Below are 21,992 nucleotides of genomic sequence, written 5' to 3' on the forward strand. Positions count from 1 at the left end.
CTAGAATATCAAGATTTGTGTTATCAAATGAGCAGTTCTGCAGTGATCATTATAGCACCCTATCAGTCTGTACCCCAAAGAAGCACAGGTCCTTCCCCCCACAATGACACACACACACACTCACATATTTGTACACAAAGACACATACACATGCCCCCCCCACACACACACACACACACAACTATATACACAGAGCTTTCTCACACATACACATACCATTTGGTGGTACACAGTTGAGAGTCATTTGGCGGTCATTTTCCTTTCAACCGACAGAAGGCTTATTAATGGAAAAGTTTTAAGAATAAGGCTTCTGTACATTGACAAAAAATGTATTGCCTAGCAAAGCATGCTTTCAGCTTGTGGTACATTTCCAACTTATATGGGAATTCTTTTACAATCTGACTTATCTTAAGCCTACCTGTGGTCAGTACTGTCCAAGCTTTGTCTCATATATACCATTGTGTTCTTGATGATTAATCTGGCAGCAGTATTTTCAGTTTAGAACTTGTTTTATGTCTAGACCAGAGGGAAGGATGGATGTGTAGGATTCAATTTTGTTAGACATAATCTTTTGCATATATGCCTTAGCTGTTTTTTTTTTATCCTAAAGACAAACACACACTCGCGTGCATATAGATTCCTATCTGCAAAAGTAAACAAAAAAAGCTCACATCACACTTTTTTTGTGTCCTAACACTGTGGAGGCAAATGTACTTTAAATGCTGATGCAATTGTAAGTGAGTTGACCTTTGTAAGACACTGAGCTCAACCAGTTATAGACATACACATTGCTGTTTTTCTTTCATTTTACAGCTGCTAGAACTCAAGACACAGCTAATGTGTTCTTCAAGCACAATATTAGTAATGATGCCACCTATGCCATTTTGAGCAGGACAGTCACTGTTTAACCATTTGTTTCCCATCATCCACATTAAAAGTGAATGGGAAAAAAAATATCCTTGTTTTCATATGTTATTTAATATGACAGTGAGTATTCACTGCAGAAATGATCATCTGCATATTTTGATGGAAAAAACAGATGCAGATAGATTGCCCATGGGAAGACAAAACCTTATTCTTAACACAAATCTTTCATCCTTTCATTCATAAAGCATATAATGAAAGAATGAATGAACTGTGCTCTTATTCACGTTTTTTGGTATTTACCATTTTTTGTGTAGAGTCATGTCTATTTGCATTGAATTGAGTGATTAGTAGCTGTATTTTAATTAAGTGCACTTACCACAGACAGAAGTTGGGCAACAAAATTATATCACTCAGATGTCTGATTCTGACCAAATGTATTTGTTCTTTAAAAAAGCCGGCAATGATATGAGCTGGTCATTCTTTCAAGAAGGAATGAACAGTACAATATCCTATGACCTTGTCAGCTTTAAAATAAATAAATACATTTGGTCACAATAAAACATCCAAGATGCTATACAGTCAGTAAAATAGCTGCAATGGGTGGACATGTATGTGTGTAATACCTCTCAACTGCTCAGATGTTCCATGATTTCCAGAATAAATATTAAAATTGTCAGTTACTTACAATTTCCTGAATGCAGCCCTTTTGTTCTGATTACAAGCGCACTGGCAATTCCTTTTTAACCTGGATTTTTGCATACATATACCTATAGAGCCTGTACTTCCTTTCTGTCCCACTATCATGGGCCTTTCAGGCTCACTTGGAATGAGCCAAGCAGTCTGTGGGAAAAGAAGGATGTTGTTAAATAATGCTGCCTTGTAACCTGAGAGAGACTTTGTAAGCATCCTAAAACTACCCCATTTTTGTTTTCAACTTGGTATAACCCACAAATGGTAGCTCCAGTTTTGAGAGAAGCTGTAAGTAAAATGAATCTATCTTTGATTCATTCTAATTTTGCAGGTATTGAGTACTGATGGCTGTACCACTAGGACAGATGATAATTTAAAGTTTTATGGAATGCCTTCTTTCCTGGGTTTCTTAGTCTTCATAGAACATAAAGATGTTTTTTTTTTTTTAAATACAATATGAGGTAATGATTTTAAAATGTCTATGCTTTTCTTGAAAGATGGGGGATTGTAGAAGAGATTTAACCTGTCTGTAATGTACTGGCTGCACGACAGCCTTTTGTTTAAAGCAAGATGCTGCCTTTGTTAACAGTTTTCCAAACTTTCATACTAAACTGTACAAGTTAAATGTTTATTGCAGCTTGAGATGTTTTCTGCAGTGCTTTGATTTTTTTTCCCTGCTGATTTAGATAATTGAGGTGTAGAGGTTAAAGGAATAACAGAAAGATGGTGACACCAGTAGGACTATTATTATTCATTATAACTTTTAAAGTTATAATAGCCAGTCCCCAGTGTGACGACAGGAGATACTGCTAGCCATGCCAGAAGTAGGGCAGTGGACGTATGACTTGTGTCAGCACAACTAGCTGGAATTTTGTAAATAATTATATGTCATTTGTATATCAAACTGATTTGTACAGATGCTTGTGCTTCAATATATATTTGTGAGGTTTGCTTGTGTTAAAATGTATCAACAGTGCACCCTGCTAGAATGAAAAAAAATGTACACGTATTATTGTAACTGAATTAAATGTATATGTTCTAATAGAAGATACTGGGACAGCAGAGGTTAACCAGCTAGCTTACTTTAAGAAAAATAAGGGAAATGTAAATGAGCTGTTAAACCATAAAAATGGCACTCCACTGTGCTAAATAGGAATGGAGACAGTGGGTCTGGAAGAAACCTTTGATCATTAGCTCAGTAAAAAGAGGTGAAGCCACAGACACTGCCATTAACATTTAGATGTGTACTGTAGCCGTCTATGCTAAATTCCTGTCTCAGCTTCAAAGGGGGATACTGTGAGAACCTAGAGTCAGGTGACCAGATGAGTTCATTGTGCAAGCCAGCTTGGATATTACATTTTACAGGGAGTAATCTCTGAGTATTGAGTATTCTGTTTTGGGGAACCTGACTAGAAAGACTGCTCACGTATTTCATTGTGCTTTGCTCTATCACATAAGTAATTAGGGAATAGTAATTCTCCTAGATTCAGTCAGGAATATAGTGAACCTTAGTGTCGAGATTGTTTTTCTTTATTTGTATGAGTCTGTCCATTAATGTTATTTTCAATATTTCCTGTGATTTGAACTTTGTGGTTTACTGTAAATATATGTTTAGTATTTTCTTGTTCATTTATTATTTATTGTTAAATATATTTAAACTTTTCATTGTGGCTGGTCTATTTTAGAAAGTACTTCACCTTTGACAGTGCTTTTATTTATTTGTTGACACTGTGTGGGCCACTCCAGAAGGCCTAGCTGTCTTGGTCAACTACTACCATTTCTATCAGTATTAATTTTACACAGTATAATTTTACAGCCTTTGTTTAGGGCCTTAGAGTAGCTGATTATGGAGTGTCTGATAGTGGCAATAACTATCTTATACTCGGGACAGAAGGGAGCACAGCAGGTAAATCTGTGCCAGCCTTTCCCAGGTGTTTTTTGTGTGTGTGCGTGTGCGCGTGTGTGTGTGTGTGTGTGTGTGTGTGTGTGTGTGTGTGTGTGTGTGTGTGTGTGTGTGTGTGTGTGTGTGTGTGTGTGTGTGTGTGTGTCTGTTTTGTGTGTGTGTGTGTGTGTGTGTGTGTGTGTGTGTGTGTGTGTGTGTGTGTGTGTGTGTGTGTGTGTGTCAGCTACTTGGGGCAGGGACATAAAGCACTAGTCTTACAGAGTGGGTGCTGGAGGACGTGGCTTGGACACTCCAGCCGAGGAATTAACCCTTCAGCTGTACCAGTCTGGAGTTTTATTGGGACCTGGAGGGAGACAAATATAGAGAAATCCAGACCCCCGGGCTGATTGTGCTCCCTGTGTGCTCTTAAGGGAAATTGTGCTTGATGCAGAGAGGTCTGCATCTTTAAATACTGAGTGTATCCACTTGAGAGAAATAAGCCTATCTGGGAATAAGTTAACCCATTTCCTATCTTGAGAGCCCATTTGCTTTGGTATTGTTGGCTCCACTACAGTTCTACGCTGTCATATCATATGCCTGCATTGCTAAGGTCTACCTTAATAACTTGGCATTTTACTGGCTGGCTCTGTGTAGCCATCTTAAGGGATTGTGGTCTGTAACTACAGTGAATTTCCTTCCATACAGATAAGACTGAATTTTCTGCAGCATCCATACTATGGCTAGACATTTCTTTTCTACAGCTGCATAACATTCCTCCCTAGGTTGGAGTCTATGGCTGAGATATACCACTGGGTGCTCTTCTCCTCCTGAGGAAACTTGGCTAAATACAGCCCCCACCCTATAGTTTGATGCATCCATCTGCACAACAAATTATTTGCTGTAATCTGGACTGGTCCTCTCAGAGCTCCTTTAATCTTCTGGAATGCCTTCTCACACGCTAGGGTCCACACTACCTTATCTGTCCTGTTTTCCTTATCAGATCTGTGAGGGAAACAGTTATTGTACTGTAACTGGGGACAAACTTTCTATAGTATCCTGCTGTCCCTACAAATGCCCTCACCTGATTGCCTGAATGGCTTCCACTTTGCAGGTTCTGGCCTGATTTACCACTCCCCACCCTATGTCCCAGGGAGGAGACCTCTGCCATTCCCATCTGACACTTACTAGACTTAATGGTCAACCCTGCCCTTTGCAGTCTGCCCAGCACCTCCCTGACATGATGAAGGGTGCTCTTGCCAAGAATGGTTGTAGATGGAAATATCTTCCAGGTAAGCAATGGTATAATCTCCTGCTCCTGCAGGGATATGATCTACCAGCCTCTGGAAAGTCACTGGAGCATTTTTCATCCCAAAGAACATCTTCATGAACTTGAACTTATACAAACCAAAAGGAGTCACAAAGGCTGACCTCTCTCTAGTGCTGGGAGTCAAAGTCACCTGCCAGTAGCCCTTGGTCAGGTCAGTAGTGGTTAGATACTTAGCCCCACCCAGCTTCTCTAAGGCTTCATCTGTCCTAGGCATGGGGTGGGCATCTGACTCTGTGTGACTATTTAATTTCTTGTAGTCCACACAGAACCTGGCGCTGCCATCCTTCATTGGTGCCATCACCACTGGGGAGGTCCAGGGACTGCTGGACTCCTAGGTTACTCCCAGTTCCAACATCTCCTGTAACTCCTCCTTCAGATTCTTTCTGACTCTCTCAGGCATCCTGTAAGGGTCCTGCTTGATTGTTCTTTGGGGTTCTGTATCCACATAATGCTGCCCCAGGTGGGTGCACCCTGGTTTCCCAGCAAACATGCCCCCAAACTCCTGTAATACTGTTCAGATTTCTTGAACCTGGGATGGGGATAGCTACTGGGAAATTTCTACCACGCCCACTGAGGTGTCAGTCTGAGCCTGACTGAGGAGATCAGTCACCAGATCCCTCTCAGACTCCTCCTGCCATCCACTGCAAATACTCAGCACAAGGGCCTCCCTATCATGGTAAGGTTTGATCACGTTACCATGGTACATTTTGTGCCCTTGCCTCCTGCCTAGCATGTAGCATGTACATTCTACCATGTAGTTAACATCACTGACCTTCCTTACCACTTTGAAGGGTCCCTCCCAAGCTGCCTGCAGCTTATTGTGTCTGACAGGAATGAGTACCATCACCTGCTGTCCCACAGCATACTCTCTGGCTCAAGCATTCCTGTTATACTAGACCTTTTTCTGCTACTGGGCTCCTGCCAGGATCTCCTTAGCCAAACCCATGAGATCCCTAATCCTTGACCTGAGGTTTAGGACTTATACCACAACAAACTCCTTGTGGGATTCCCATTCACCCTGCCACTCATCACAAATTAAATCTAAAGGTCCTCTCACCCTGTGCCCTTACAGCAACTCAAAAGGTGAAAAACCTGTGGATTCTTGGGGTACCTCGTTGTAAGCAGACAACAGATGGGGCAAATATTTGTCCAACTCTCTCTTAAACTGGTCTGCAAATGCCTGTAGCATGGTCTTTACTGTAGAGTTTAACCTGTCCACCAGACCATTAGTTTGGGGATGGTAAGGGGTTGTCTTTAGGTGCTTTACCCCACAGTGCTTCCACAGACAAGCTAGCAGGTCTGACATGAAATTGGCACCTCTGTCAGCCAGTATTTCTCTTCAAAAGTCTACCCTGCTGAAAATTTCTAACAAAGCATTTGCCACCTTTTCTGCCTCAATGGAGGACAGAGCTACTGCCTCAGGGTATCTAGCAGCATAATCTACTACCACTAGGATATATTTCTTCCCTGCAGAACTTGGGGAACTCAGAGGCCCCAAAGTATCCATAGCCATCCTCTGAAATGGCTCCTCAATCACAGGCAAAGGTATCAAATGAGCTTTGACCTTTTCTCCTGCCATGCCTACTTTTTGGCACTACTCAGAGGACCTGCAGTATCTAATTACATCCCTGGCAATCCCACACCAATAAAAGTTCTGCATAATACATCTCTTGGTATGCATAGCTTTATGCCCATATGACCAGGAAAAGGATGGTCATGGAGTATGGCTATAAGTGTCAGAAGGTAGGCTCTGGGTACTACCAACTGCTGTATTACATCACCTTCCAGCCCTTCCTCAGGTGTCCTCTCTGTATATAGTAACCCTTTGTTCCAGTATACAGACTCCCCTTTTCCTTGAGAGTCAGGCATCTCCCTAGCTACCTTTCTCAAGTCTTGTAATGTAGAGTCTGAGAGCTGAGCCTGTCTCAACTCTATCTTTGTGACTTTTACCAGCTTTCCTTCCACAGGAGGTCTGGTATCATCTGACAGCAGTGCCTCACTGTCAGCCTGGCTAGTACCACTCACCTCTCCCCTTGCTGTCACCCTGTCCAAGAGAACATCAGCACCTACCAGCAGGCATGGCTCATCTTCAGGTTCACTGCTACAGGGTAGCTCCTTCCCTGAATTAGCCACATCCCCAGTCCTGGCTTCAAGGATGCAGTCTGTCTGGGTCTGCCCCAGGCTACCAGACTCACATGCCTGTCTCCAAGCCTGACTGCATGTCATTGCATGCACACAAGGTACTGCATTATCAAAATTATTCTCTATCAAGACATCTGTAGGGATATCCTCAGACACACCTACTTGCTTGCTTCCTTTTCCACCCTCCCAGTCAAGGTGAACCCTGGCCAAAGGTATTTGGAATGGGATCCCTCCTAAAGATCTGACTGGAGTGGACTGCCCAAGCAAGTACTGCTCCTCTTTAACCACTGCAGGCTTTACAATGGTTATATCAGAAGCTACGTCTCTATTGGCAGTGGCCTGTTTTCCATCCACCAAGACAGGATACAAACTGTGGTGATAGTCTGATACCCCTGTTGTCTCCAGACAACTTACCACTGGCATTCTGTTATTCTCACTTGCTGGATCCCCCACCTTATGTTCCCCATCTTGCACCCATGGACATCTATATGCTACATGGCATATGTTACATGGCACCAATGGTTAAATTTAAAGCATTTAACCTTTGATCCTGGCCATGTACCTGAACTAGTGGGTTCCCCTGTTACTGGTAGACTCTGTTGGGATGGTTTAGACTGCCCACCATGGGTTCCCTTATATCCATTGCAGCACTGGGTATCCCTTTCCTGAGCAGTGATGCCCTGGTTCCTAAGTAGGGATCCCTTTTTTTCTCCAGCTCATCTGCAGAGTTGCACTCCCTGTTTGCCAACCAGATTCTCATGTCCTCAGGCAATGTGCTAAGGGCTTGTTCCCTCACCAAAAAGTCTTCCAGCCCTTGAAAAGTGGTGACCTGATGCCCACTCACCCACCTAAGAAAATAAGTGCTTAACTCAGCAATATGATCCCACACACTTTCATCTCCCTTTTATCTATGCTCATGAAACTTTTTTCTGTAAGCTGGTGTTAACTTAAAACATTCCAAAAACATTTTTTACTGTAGCATAGTTTAAGCAATCAGTATCAGGCAATTTAGAAACAGCAGTTACAGCTTAACCATGGAGTAAGGGGGTTAGGAACTGCTCCCACAGCCCTTGGTCAATATTATATTGTTTACATACCCTTTCAAATATATGAATAAAACTATCAAAATTATCACCATCTGCAAATTGTGGAAGAAATTTACTGACCTTTATTTATTTTGGGGTTCAGTTATTCCCTTCCCCATTACCTCCATGACTCTGGCAAAGAGTCAACATCCCCCTGTTATGTTGATGCTGCTTCTCCTTTTCTTCAGCCTCCAAACACTGGAGTTTCTCATTTTCTTTAGACTCTAAATGCTGCAGTCTATCTGATGATTCTAGTTTCAAAAGTTTGGTTTCCATTTCAAATCTCTTTAACTCCAGACAGATTTTTAAGTCCTCTGAGGAAAAGTTAAACTCTTCTGTTTCTGAGAGCTGTACATCCCCAAATCAGATTGGTTGTCTTCCTGGTTGCAGGTCTGTGCTGCAGCTGTGATTAAGGCTGCAATAATTTCCCCTTTAGTCGGGTTGGCATGCAGCAGTCCTTTGGCTTGGCACATCTCAGCCAACTGGTTCCTTGTCTGCTTGCCATAATCTTCTGCCAAAATCCTTGCCTTCTCTCCCTGACTAACTAAGCTAACAAAAAGTAAAGAAATAAAACTATTGTGATATGAAACTCTGAATGTCTACTTTGTGGGTGCTTGGGAGTACACTTTTTTTAGTGACAACTCCTTACAGCTACAGGAATTCAATTAATATCCCACCTCTGCTCACCAATATGTGATATCCCCATGCTGGAAAAGTAATCAAGGAGCCTGAATCCTCACAACTGACAATGGAGAGGGACTTGCACTTGGAATACAAATGGATACACTCAGTATTTCCAGATACAGACCTCTCTGTATCAAGCACAATTTCCCTTAAGAGCACACAGGAAACACACTCAGCCCAGGGTCTGAATTTCTCCATATCTGTCTCCCTCCAGGTCCTCAATAAGACTCCCCACTGGTGCAGCTGTAGGGTTAGGTCCTTGGCTGGCGTGTCCAAGCCAGGTCCTCCAGCACCCTATCTGTAAGATCAGTGCTTTGTGTCCTTGCCACAAGTAGATGAAAAACACACACTGTGAGATTTGATTTCCACACAGACAGACAGACAGACAGACACACAGACACACAGACACACACACACACACACACACACACACACACACACACACACACACACACACACACACACACACACACACACACACACACACACACACACCACCTGGGAAACAGATTTACCTGATGTTTCCCCTTCTGCCCAGAGTATATAAGGTAGTTATCACTGCCATCAGACACTCCACAATCAGCTACTCTATGACCCTTAACAAAGGCTGTGCAATTATACTGCGTAATATTAATACTAATACAAATAGTAGTAGTTGACCAAGACAGCTAGGCCTTTTAGACTGGCCCACACAGGGTCACCAAATAAATATAAGTACTCTCAAAGGTTAAGTGCTTTCTAAAAAGGACCAGCAACAATAACAATTTAAATATGTTTAATAATAAATAATAAAAGAACAAGAAATACTCAATATATATTTACAGTAAATCACAGAGTGCAAATCGCAGGAAATATTGAAAATAACATTGATAGACAGACTCATACAAATAAAGAAAAACAATCTCTAAACTAAGCATCACTATATTCCTGACTGAATCTAGAAGAATTATTATTCCTTAATAACCTACCTGATAGAGCAAAACACAATGAAATACATGAGCAGTCTTTCTAGTCAGGTTTCCAAAACAAAATACTCAATACTTAGAGATTACTCCCTGTAAAATATAATATTTAAGATGGCTTGCACAATGACCTCATCTGGTCACCTGACACTAGGTTCTCAGAGTATCCTTTTTTGAAGCTGAGACAGGAATTTAGCATAGACAGCTACAAATACACATCAAACTGCCTGTAGCTTCACCTCTTTTTACTGAGCTAATGAACAAAGGCTTCTTCCAGACCCACAATCTCCAGTGATATTCAGCACTCTGGTGTGCCATTGTATTGGTTTAACAGCTCATACATGTCAAGCAGAGTGCCTCTTTGGCCCTCTTCAAAAGGAACCTTGATGATTGGATGGGAGAAAGGAAATTCACCCCGGGGATCACGTTAGTCGCCCTGCTAGACAGGGGTCCAGGGAAGTAAATAGTGTGGGAAGAAATAGCCAGGGAATTGTTATGGCTAGGCTTGTATAGGCCCTAGGGCTGATAGCCTAGTACCATCCTATGAACCTATGAACCTATTTGCATTTCCCTTATTTTTCTTAAAGTAAGCTAGCTGGTTAACCTCTGCTGTCCCAGTATCCTCTTTTAGAACATATACATTTAATTTGGTTACAATAATACATGTACATTTCTTTTTATTCTAGCAGGGTGGACTATTGATACATTTTAACACAAGCAAACCTCACAAATACATTTTCATCACAAGTGACTGTACAAATCAGTTTGATATACAAATGACATATAATTATTTGCAAAATTCCAGCTAGCTGTGCTGGTGCAAGTCATAGATCATTTATCCTACTTCCCCTGGCATGGCTGGCAGTACCTACTGTTGTCACACCTGGGATGGATGTGTTTTCATTCACAGTTTACTTAAAGCATAGTGCAGTAGTGTATGAAGCATACTGAAGGAAATCAGTATAATTATATGTTAGTGAAATGATTGGTGAAGCATTAATTACTAATGGGATGTAACAGATACAGTGTTAAAAAGAGGGAGAACTTAATGTTATGGAGTGCAGATTATTATTAGTTAGTACTTCTCTTAGGGAGATAGACTGTAAAGCTTATGAATATTGAAATTAATGAAATGTATATATCTCAGGAGATTTTTTTTATCTCAGGATTTTTTTTGTTTTGTAAAGTTTAAGTGTGTGTGTTTGTGTGTGTGTAATGCATTTGTGTGGTGGAGTGTGCCTGTGTGTGTGTGTGTGAGCCTGCCTGTGTGTGCAACTGAGTTGGGAGGCAGCCCATTTTTGCTTTACATGGAATATGATCCCAGTCCAGTTATTATGGTATATTGTAATATGTTATTTTGAGCCAATAAATGAGAATTATCAACCATGCCAATACATAACCAAACTATTTAGGTTACAAAAAGGAAACTGGCTAGGCTAAAATAATCTCTAAGGGCAGCTAATGGTCCACAAGTTATACTAGCCCTGGTGCTTACTCTGTATGGTACCACACCTCTTCATGCCTTGAGAACTAACAATGACTAATGGGACAATGGACACCATATTTTTTTTTTTCATTTATTAGATTTTATTCAATGTTTTACAAGATGTCAAGAAACATTTATTTATTTATTATTTATATTTATTATTTATTTGTTTTTACAACTTGTTAGCTGGGTAAAAAAAAGAAAAAAAAAAGCTTTTAGCAGTGAAAAGGAACCCGGGAAAAAAAACAAAATTATAAATTAAAAAACATTAAGTAACAAACAGTAAACAAATGAGAATAAATAAAAAATAAAAATATAAAATATAATATAGCAAAAAATATAATACATAGCATGCATGTTTGGCATACAGAAATATATTATTTTTTTTTTTTTTTACAATAATAATTACAAGGAGAGTCACATCTAGAGAGACATCTGAAAGTCCAAAAGTTTTCATTGTTAGGTCTTCTGAAGGAGTTCTTTAGGAACAAAGAGCTTACAAAAATTAGAAGAAGATAGCATGGGACGGCCTGTGTGGGACAGCCCTGTGTGGGATGAGATGTAAATATGAATGGGAGGAGAATAGTGGGAAGGAATTAGGAATAGCATTAGTAGGCATAGCCAATTATCATTTAAATAGTCTTTCAGGCAGTTTAAAGGTGGACAGGTTGATGGTTTGGTTAGGGTGTTAGTTATCTGTTGAGGGAAAATTGTTCATTTCAATCAGAGGCTATAAGTAGGAAGTAGTTGTTCTGTGATGGGTTACTTTTGTGCTTTACTTTAGTTTGTAGTTTGAGGAGAGTCTGCAGTGTGTGTTTAGCTGGACTAGGTTTGATAGAGCTTGATAGTTGTAGGGGTTGAATATGATTTTATGGGCAAGTAAGTTGTTTTAGTAAAAAATTTGGTAAAATAGGTGCCAGTTGAGCTGCTGGACAGCAGGTGCGGGGGTGTGTTCTGTGTTTGGTTGGGTTGAAAAACAGCTATTCTTCTTCTATAGCAAGTTCAGTTTATTTAGGTCATTTTGATAGGTTATAGTAGACCTCTCCTGAGTACAGTAGGAGGAGGAACAGCAAGTGGGATGTCTTGGGTTGGTCTCTAGTGGTTGTATAAGTAGGTAAACTTTTAACCCCCTAGCACCCACCTAGTTTTTTGTATTTTTTTGATGATCAGAGATAGATTTTTATCATTTTAGTGAGTCATCTACATCTACCCCCTAGCAGCTTGGTCTGATTGGTGGGTTCAATTTTTATACCGTTGTTAGATAGTATGAAGAGGGATTGGGTACTGGGTCTGAAAGATTTATTACAGAAAATTATGAGCTTGGTTTTATTTGGATTTAGGATGAGTTGGTCACTGGTGAGGTACATTTCAATGTCTTGGAATGATGATTGCATTTTGTGTTGGAGTTTCTTGTGGGGAGTGGACTGAGCAGATAAGGGAGGAGTCATCTGCATATTGGATGACAGTGGCATGTAGACTGGCAGTATATAGGTTGCTGGTAAATATTATGAAGAGGAAGGGCCCAAGTATGGAGCTTTGTGTTACCCCCATGGTGACTGGTATTAGTGGGGAGAGGCTGTTTGTCCATTTAGTGGCCTGTTGATGGTCGGATAGAAAACTGTGAAACCATGTTAGGGGTGTGGTATTGCGATTGTCAGTGGGAAGTTTGTTCAGGAGGAGCTGATGGAACACTGTGTCAAAAGCTTTTGACATATCTAAGAAAATGGCTGAGACTAGTTGTCTTTCATTTTTGAGGTGGTGAATGGTCTCTGTAAAGGGTATGAGGGCTGAGTTAGTACTGTGTTTAGGCCTGAAGCCATGCTGGGTGCTGGAGAGTAGGTTGTCGGTAGTGAGGTGATTCATGAGTTGCTGCTGGATACATTTCACTAGAATTTTGGCAAGGGGCGATAGAATGGTGATGGAATGGTAGTTAGTTATGTCTCTTGATGGGCTGCCCTTATGAAGTGGTATGATATGAGAGATTTTCCATTATTTGGGAACATACTCTTCAGAGATAGAGTGGTTTATTAGTAATGATATGGGGTAGGCAATGGATGGGGCAGCTAGTTTTAGGTATTTGTTTGGAAGTTAATCGGCAGCTAAACAGCAGGGTTTTCATTTATATAGGATTTTTTTTTTATGTAGGAAGTTGGAATAGGAAAAAAGAAGAACGTGTTTTGAGTTATTAGAGGTAGTGGAGTAGACAGTAAGTGGTAGGATTGTTTTGTTGTCTAGGAGAGACGTGATAGAGTTGATAAAGTGGGAATTGAATTGTGAGGCTAAGGGCACAGAGGAGTTAGTAGTGAGGAGAGGTAGGGGTTTTGCTGGATTTAAGGAGGTGGTTGATATTTTGCCAGAATTTTTGTGGATTGTGCTGGTATTTTTGTTGGCAGGTGAGGAAATAGGTTCTTTTATCCTTGATGATGTGTTTTCTTAGCATGGTTTCTAAGTTGTTTGTAATGGGTGAGTTTATTGTTATTTTTGGTCATATGATACAGTGGCCAGGCTTATCTCTTTGTTTCAATAGTTGTTTTGTTTCTTTAGAAAGCCATGGTAGCTGTTTGGTTTTTCGGCAAATTTTTCTTGGGGGGGGGGGCAAGATTATTTAATATTTCAAGGAATTTGTTATTGAAGTATTCTACAGCTAGGTCTAGTTGCAGGTTTTTTTAATGGGGACCAATCGCAGTTTTGTAGTAATAAATTGAAGGTGTCAGGAGAAATATTTTTTTGCTATGAGCGTATTTATATGAGATGCTAGTTTGGATATGTGTTTTCTTCCTAACTAGAAATGTAGGGGCATGGTCACTTAGCATGACTGAAGACAGCCTGCCTGGTAGCTGTGGTTTGGTTTGATGGCTAAACTCCAGTCCAAAAGTGATTTTTTATTGGAGTGCTTGTCGACGTGGGTGGGGCAGTTAATAATTTGGGAGAAGTTGTTTAAGTTTATAAATGAGGGAGGGGAGTCAGAGGAGCAGGAGAACCAGTCTAGGTTGAAATCACCTAGAATGATGGTTTCTTGGGATAGAGAAAAATATAACCAGGATAGGAGGGATTCTATGTTGTGCAGGTTGGTGCCCGGTGGTAGGTAGATGGCTATGATGTTAATGGATTTGTGAGGATTAATTTGGAGGCGAGTGATAAGCAGTTCAGCATGAAAGATGGCTGGTGGGGAACAGATTAGTTTTTCTAGATTAAGTGATTCTTTAAACATAATTGCTACACCCCCACCACATTTGTTTATCCTGTCCTGTCTTATAATATTGTAACCATTTGTAGTAATTTCAGAATCTTTGATGTGGAGCTTTAACCAGGTTTCAGTTATGACTGCAATGTCTGAGGAGTAGAAATGCAGGTAATTTGTTTGCAAGGCTTCTGAGATTAAAGTATGTAATGAGAAGGTCAGATTTACTGGTAATAGGTAAAGGTGTATAGGTAGTGGTGTCTATAGGAGTGGGAATACTAGACATCATGTGTTATTTCTATATACCACTCTAATCAAAATTTAGCACTTGTGGAAATCACAGATTCAGTGGCATGCAAATTAGCCGATAATGATTTTTTTTCCTTTTTTGTGGCTAATGTATGTCTGAATCCCAAGGAGGGGACAGTTGCACTGCAAAGGTCTTTTTGCTTCAGCCTTATTGCTTTTAGCCGGGCACTTTCTTCAATCCTGACTAAAATATGTATGTCTTTCCTAAGACGACCGTATGCCTGCCATAGCTCCTAAAAATTTCACCTCAACTTTTAGTTACAATACAACACTGACATGTCCATGTATTAATAAGCATCAAAAGACACATTCATTTTTCTAGGACACTTTCTGCTTCCATCATCCACCAGTGAAATCGAGACACAAGAAAGCACTTCTGCGGAAGCCACAAAGATATCAAAAACTTGTGGCTCTCTTTTATGAGTTTTGCATGTGTTTAGTGTGTGATATATAACAAAAAAGTAGAACACTATTCATCTGGCAAATACATTAATTGCCAAAGTTTTCATTTATTAAATAACTAAACTATAAGGTAGAACATTACATACCAGGTAACTGCATTGTTCTGAAATGTTGGAACTGTAATGAACTTGGCACACAATCTTTTTATGTGAATTATTTAAACCTAGCAAACATCGCAATATGTTTATCTTGAAGATGCTTTGTGCAGTTATGATTATTACTTGGTAATAAAATAAATGTAACTTTTGCTACACCTCATGGTATCTCATGGTACCCCTCTCCTGCTTGGAAACAGTCTGCAATAACTTTCTTGGTGAGTCAAACTTGCTTTGCATTTTGGTGCACACTAAATGTGCTTATATGAGCACATGCAAGGTTTGTATACCATACTGCCTGGGTTGTGAAAAGAACCTACAGTTAACACTAGATGTATGACGGAGTAATAACAGAAGGAAATTTTGTACTGAGGACATAGTTCATAGGTAAGTACTAGGCTAGATGCCCTTCATGGCCATTTTAAGCCTAGCCAATTTCCCAGGGGTAAGAATCAAACCTTGTACCTTGTGTCTGTGAGGTAAGCACCTTAACCATTTTTCCAATCCTCCTCCTTGATCATTTGGGAAAAGTGATTGCTGCTTTCTACTTTATCCTCTTTCCATTTTAACATTTAATATCTGTTTGCATTTGCTGCTGTGCTGATGACATTTTGGCTAATAGTGTTTAAAAAGTGTTACAGACCAATAATTTTTGATGTTATGTTTTGAAATCGGGACACTGTCACGAAATGTGGGAGACAGCTTTAAATTCTAAATTGGTTTATAAATGAAGACTTGACATAAGATGGATGAAAAAATATACAAGATCTGAATATGTGAAAACTAAGTTTGGTATGAATATAAACTAATATTTCAGATGCATTACTAATGGGGATATAAAGATAAAGAAATGGATGTGCAGAAGAATATTACTGAAGAACTTAAGGGAGTGCTTATTCTAAAGAAATTAAATGTTAGTGGCAGCAAGTAGGAGATCAGGAAAAGCAATGGGAAAAGATTTATTTGAGTAGAAATGACAACTAAACTAATGTAGAAAAGGCTTGACAGATTCTAATAAAGAACAGAGAATGATAGAGGAGATGCACATGACCAATGGATGGAGATATAATTTAAGGCTGCATTTGTTTACACAGAGAGTGGTGGCCTTCTGACACTGTAGTGTAATGCAGATCAACAAAAGAGGTTAGAAGTAACTGAGACAAATGGGTGACAGAAAGGAGTCAAAAGAATGATGATGCAACTGCATAAGGGGTGGAAATAACAATAGTATTGTAACAGAAAGTGAATTGTGCTTAAAACCAGTGAAAGAACATAAACCATAAAAAGACATGTTTATAATCTAAGAAAAGTTTTTTATGTTCAGTTATTTGTTGCAAAAACTAATTAGAATCTTTGCAGATCCATCTAAAAGTCTGTCCTTGTGGTTTATATTTGATAACTTTTCACTTACAGTAAGGAGCGGCCCTACATCAACTGGTGCCCTAGGCAAAAGGGCTCCACGGCGCCCCCAACTCATTACCTGGTGCCCCCATCCTGGTCTACCTACACCAAATAAATACTGGAAAAGTGCCCCTGCTAAACCGGCGCCCTAGGCGGCCACCTAGTTGGCCTATGCCTAAGGCCGGCCATGCTTACAGTCCTCTGAGAAATGCTACAGTGGTTGTATTTGTTTACTTAACTGGGTATTTGCTTTTATGGGATTTTTTTGTTTAATAACAGAAGTTCCTTAGCAAAAGTTCATTGTTTTCTAAAAAATCATTATTGAATTACAGAATTATTTACTTGTGGGGTATTGCCTTCAGCAGGAGAGTTTGATAGGTTATCAAAATGCGTATGTAAACTGTGACATAGAAAGACACTGTTACTTGGCATGGGCAATGAAACATCTCCTCTGGCATGCCTGGAAACAAGTGATGCTGTCAATAAAAGTACCATGTGCTGGATAAGAGTGACAAACGTCCATTATCACAGCCACACTACAGTGATATGCAACAGACTACAAACTGCTGTCTTTTCACATGTGCTGTCAGAATATGTTAAGGTGATCTTTTTACAGCCCCCTTTCCTCTGTGATCTACTTCCCACTCCCCACACCGCTTGCTGGCTTTACAGACTTATGCCCCTTCTGCAAATTCCTGGATGTGCCACTGTAGAAGACCTCATTAATGTCAATTTGCTAGCAAAAAAGTTATTTAAGCATTACTTAAAGCAGGTACTTTGATTTTACTGTCATATATGATCACTATATATATCTGTACTAAAATCGGTCTTGTGAACACATTTGTGTCACTTTATTCCATTGTGTTCTTGCCTTGCACGTAACTGCCAAGAGCTGCATTACAAACCTGATCACCTGGTCAGCAGACACATACAGGCAAAATATATTGTTTGTTTGTTAGTTTGCACTTGATAACCAGGCAGGTGAGCTGCTCACAACACCCTTTTCAGCCACAGCCTAAATTTGCAAATGTTTGCATCCTCTTTTATTTTCAACCCAAGAAGTGACCAGGCAAATGGCCTTTACAATATTACTTAACTCAGTATGGATATTTGCTGCCATACATGAATATTTGCTTGAATATGTGCATATATCTAAGCAGCACAATGGTATTGTGAGCAGTATTGTTGCCTTAAGAGGTTCCCTGGTTTGGTTCCCAGTTGGGGTGCTTTCTTTGTGGAGTCTGCTATCAGTTTTTGTTTCTTTTTTTTTTCTCTGGTTTCATCCTAAAGCCATACAGTAGTTGAAATGGTGACTAATGTGTCCATAATTGTGTGTGTGAGAGACAGAGAGAGCAAGAGAGTATGTGTGTGCATGTGTATATATATTTGTGTGTGTGTGTGTGTGTGTGTGTGTGTGTGTGTGTGTGTGTGTGTGTGTGTGTGTGTGTGTGTGTGTGTGTGTGTGTGTGTGTGTGTGTGTGTGTGTGTGTGTGTGTGTGTGTGTGTGTGTGTATATATATATATATATATATATATATATATATATATATATATATATATATATGTAGAGAGAGAGAGAGAGAGATATAAAAGAAAGGCCTAGTATTCCACTTCTGATCCCTACTTGCCTGGAAAGTTAAGAATTCACAGAGGGTGTTCATGGGGGTCACACCACCTGTTGATGGGGTAGTTATAAGAGTCAAATGTGACTTAACAGCATTGGCAATTTCCTGGGTGTTCATGGGGGTCACACCACCTGTTGATGGGGTAGTTATAAGAGTCAAATGTGACTTAACAGCATTGGCAATTTCCTGCCTTTCAGTGACATTGTTATTCTAGAACCAAACAAAAATAATGTCACTGAGAGTCTAAAATTGTTAAAACCAGTAAAATTTGTTGAGATTGAGCACTTTCACCCCACAAAGGAGACTTCATAAAAAAAATAATAATTAGATAGCCACCATTAAATATTATTTACCAAAGCATTCCATTGGTAAATTAAAAAGTAATTATACCAGCAATTAAATTCTTAATGCTACAAAGGGGATTTAGAACGACACAACAACATGTCCAATAGTATACGTAATATGTTGTACCATTTCCTCCCTACAAAATTCCACATATTCCATAAAAAGGTTTCCTACAAACATCTGTTTATAATTTATTTGCTCTAATGTTCAAAACTAGTGCTATAGATACACGTTCATTCAACCCTGGTATAAAAGTGGCACCTAACCTAAGCTGCCACATTAATTATCTGTACTACCCCCTGTGTATGTTGCAAACAATGTCCTTTTATATATAAACAACAAAGACTATCAGTGAGTCCCAGCTCTACCTTCCAATAAAATTTATTTCGTTGAACAGTTCCTTCTCTAGCGCCTCGGCCAACAGCCTTTACAGAGTAAAACAGTAAAACTCATAAAACACTTGCAATATATACAAAAAACAAGTAATCAATCAATTACATAATTAAACTATCAAATCACATAGCTTGAATATATTTAAAGTCATAGTCTTAAACAAGACATTGCCAGTTACATTCTCTGTTCATTCCATGTGGATGCAAAGTCCCAAATTTCATAATCAAAATGCATTCCTTTTGTCTTAACATATTTTTTGCCTATCAACATCATTATAATATAATGGAACATGTTCCAGAACAGACACTTTTATATTCTCAATATTTCCATGGTGTACTGAGTTAAAATGCTCAGCAATAGGACTAGTAATTTTATTATTTTTAACATCTCTAATATGTTCTTTTATCCTATCTGCTAGCATTCTTTTGTTTCTCCAATATAGTATTTGTTACAATCACAGAATATGACATACACAACACCTTTGCTCATACATGTATATTTGCCTTTTGTATCAAAAATTTTGCCATTTATTTTATTCACTTCATTTACAACATGTTTACATATAGCACATTTTCCACAAGGGAATGTTCCCAAATTCTTCACAACATTTAATTCATTAGTACAAGGCTTTTTATAAATGCTGTGTATCAGAAAGTCCTGTATATTTTTCCCCTTTCTATATGATGTCATTAATTTTATATTTTTCAGTGATGTTATATCATTTATAATAAAATTCCAATATTCCATAATGATTTTATTACCAATCGTAGAGAAGTTAGTGTACTTTGTAACAAAAAACATTCTCTCCTGTTCAGTCCCATATTTATTGCTACTTTCATAGTTATTTTGTCTAATAGTGCCCTTATTCTGTTTAAAGGCTCTATGCAAGCTATTTTCTACATCATCTGGGTTATACCCTCTAGTTTTGAATATCTCGGCCACTTTATAGGCCTCCCTAAAGGCCATATCAATATCAGAATTGAGTCTTTTATTCTCAAAAATTCCCCATAGGGGATGGCTGACAACGTATGGGGGATGGCAACTATCTCCCACATTTTCCAGCTTATTTCATCAAATTTTCTATGAATACTAGTATATATGGGAAAGCCATTATTGCCCCTAAGCGAAATATCCAAGAAGTTAACCTGATTTCCTTTTTGTATGTCACTAAATTTTATACCAAATCTGTTATTATTTAATTCATCAATGAAGTTATCTGATGTATCCCAATCCCCATGACAAATGAAAATTAGGTCATCAATAAATCTAAAATACCTTAGAACATTATTTTGAAAGAAAGGCAACCTATAAAGGTGTTCATTTTCAAATAGCCCCATAAACAGGTTAGCATAGGCTGGTGCAAACGCTCGCCCCATAGCAGTACCTGTAACTTGTCTATAAACAGTGCCATTAAATTCAAAAAAATTATTTTTCAAGCAGAATTCTACCAGTTCCAGGACATAATATGTTTTAGGACTATCATTCAAAAGAATTTTATAGCTTCCAAGCCCAAAATATGGGAAATATTGGTGTAGAGACTCTCTACATCCACCGTAATAAAGTACATATTTTCACCCCAATATATATCTTTTATTTTCCTTAGGAAATCATATGAATCTTGTATATAAGAAGGTAACAACAGAACTTTCTTTATCAATATTTCATGTAACATGGTGCAAAGATTGTAAGTAAAATATCCAAAAGCTGACACAATAGGCCGACCAGGTGGTCGGTTCAGATCTTTATGAATTTTAGGTAGGCAAAAGAATTTTGCAATTTTTCTATTCTTTACATTTATTTTTCTATTTATATCCATTTGACTTAGATAGTGTAATCTCACACCTTTCTGTAATAATTTTTCAAAATCTTTTCTGCTTGACATAGCTGATTAATGTTAGTTTTACAATATACATTGTTGTTATCTAGATGTTGCATACACATACTATAATAATCATGAGAATTTAATATAACTAATTTTCCCCTTTGTCTGCTTGTTTAAAGACTATATTACAGTTTTACTCAGTTGTTGCAGCTTTTCCCATTCCAATTTTGTTAGATTATAAGTATGCTTTTTATTCATAAAGCTCTCTATTTCCTTTTCTAACATTGTATTCAGTAGAGATTCAAAACGTACTATATTAGAATTTTTACATGGAGGTAAAAAATAGTTATTATCTTTAAGCATATGTGTATTTAATAAGTCATAAGCATTATTTTCATCTTCACTACCCGATGCACATGAATAAAAACTTTCTTCACTTTCTATTTCACTATCTAATGAAAGTAAAACATCACAGTTAGTATCTAACTCAGTTGCTTTATTTAATCTAAAGAAGTGTTCCTTGGCAATTTCCTGGGTGTTCATGGGGGTCACACCACCTGTTGATGGGGTAGTTATAAGAGTCAAATGTGACTTAACAGCATTGGCAATTTCCTGCCTTTCAGTGACATTGTTATTCTAGAACCAAACAAAAATAATGTCACTGAGAGTCTAAAATTGTTAAAACCAGTAAAATTTGTTGAGATTGAGCACTTTCACCCCACAAAGGAGATTTCATAAAAAAAATAATAATTAGATAGCCACCATTAAATATTATTTACCAAAGCATTCCATTGGTAAATTAAAAAGTAATTATACCAGCAATTAAATTCTTAATGCTACAAAGGGGATTTAGAACGACACAACAACATGTCCAATAGTATACGTAATATGTTGTACCATTTCCTCCCTACAAAATTCCACATATTCCATAAAAAGGTTTCCTACAAACATCTGTTTATAATTTATTTGCTCTAATGTTCAAAACTAGTGCTATAGATACACGTTCATTCAACCCTGGTATAAAAGTGGCACCTAACCTAAGCAGCCACATTAATTATCTGTACTACCCCCTGTGTATGTTGCAAACAATGTCCTTTTATAACTGTAGATCAGTGTTTATATTGTACCTAGTCAGCCACTGTAGTCAGAGAGCACGTGCATATAAGTTACTCAGCACGTGCGAGATCAGTGCTATTTTTGTATAGTCATTCAGTGTGAGTGCTAGCTTGAATGG

General features: G+C 38.7%; 1 protein-coding gene across 4 annotated transcripts in view; it reads right to left on the minus strand.

Annotated features, from left to right (window-relative positions):
* The window catches only part of LOC122798130 (biotinidase-like), a 327,465-nt gene that overhangs the window by 254,957 nt on the left and 50,516 nt on the right, over positions 1-21,992 (minus strand). Inside the window, exon 1 of one of the 4 annotated variants that reach the window (XM_044066836.1) lies at positions 1,553-1,692. The exons of the other annotated variants lie outside the window; for them this stretch is intronic. The gene's annotated coding sequence lies outside the window, so the exon portion shown is untranslated. Of the gene's footprint in view, positions 1-1,552; positions 1,693-21,992 lie in introns of those variants that run through there. 4 annotated transcript variants of the gene reach the window in all.

Source organism: Protopterus annectens, chromosome 3.part1, assembly GCF_019279795.1.
Source record: "Protopterus annectens isolate FY-2018-M chromosome 3.part1, PAN1.0, whole genome shotgun sequence".
NCBI classification, from domain to species: Eukaryota; Metazoa; Chordata; order Ceratodontiformes; family Protopteridae; genus Protopterus; species Protopterus annectens.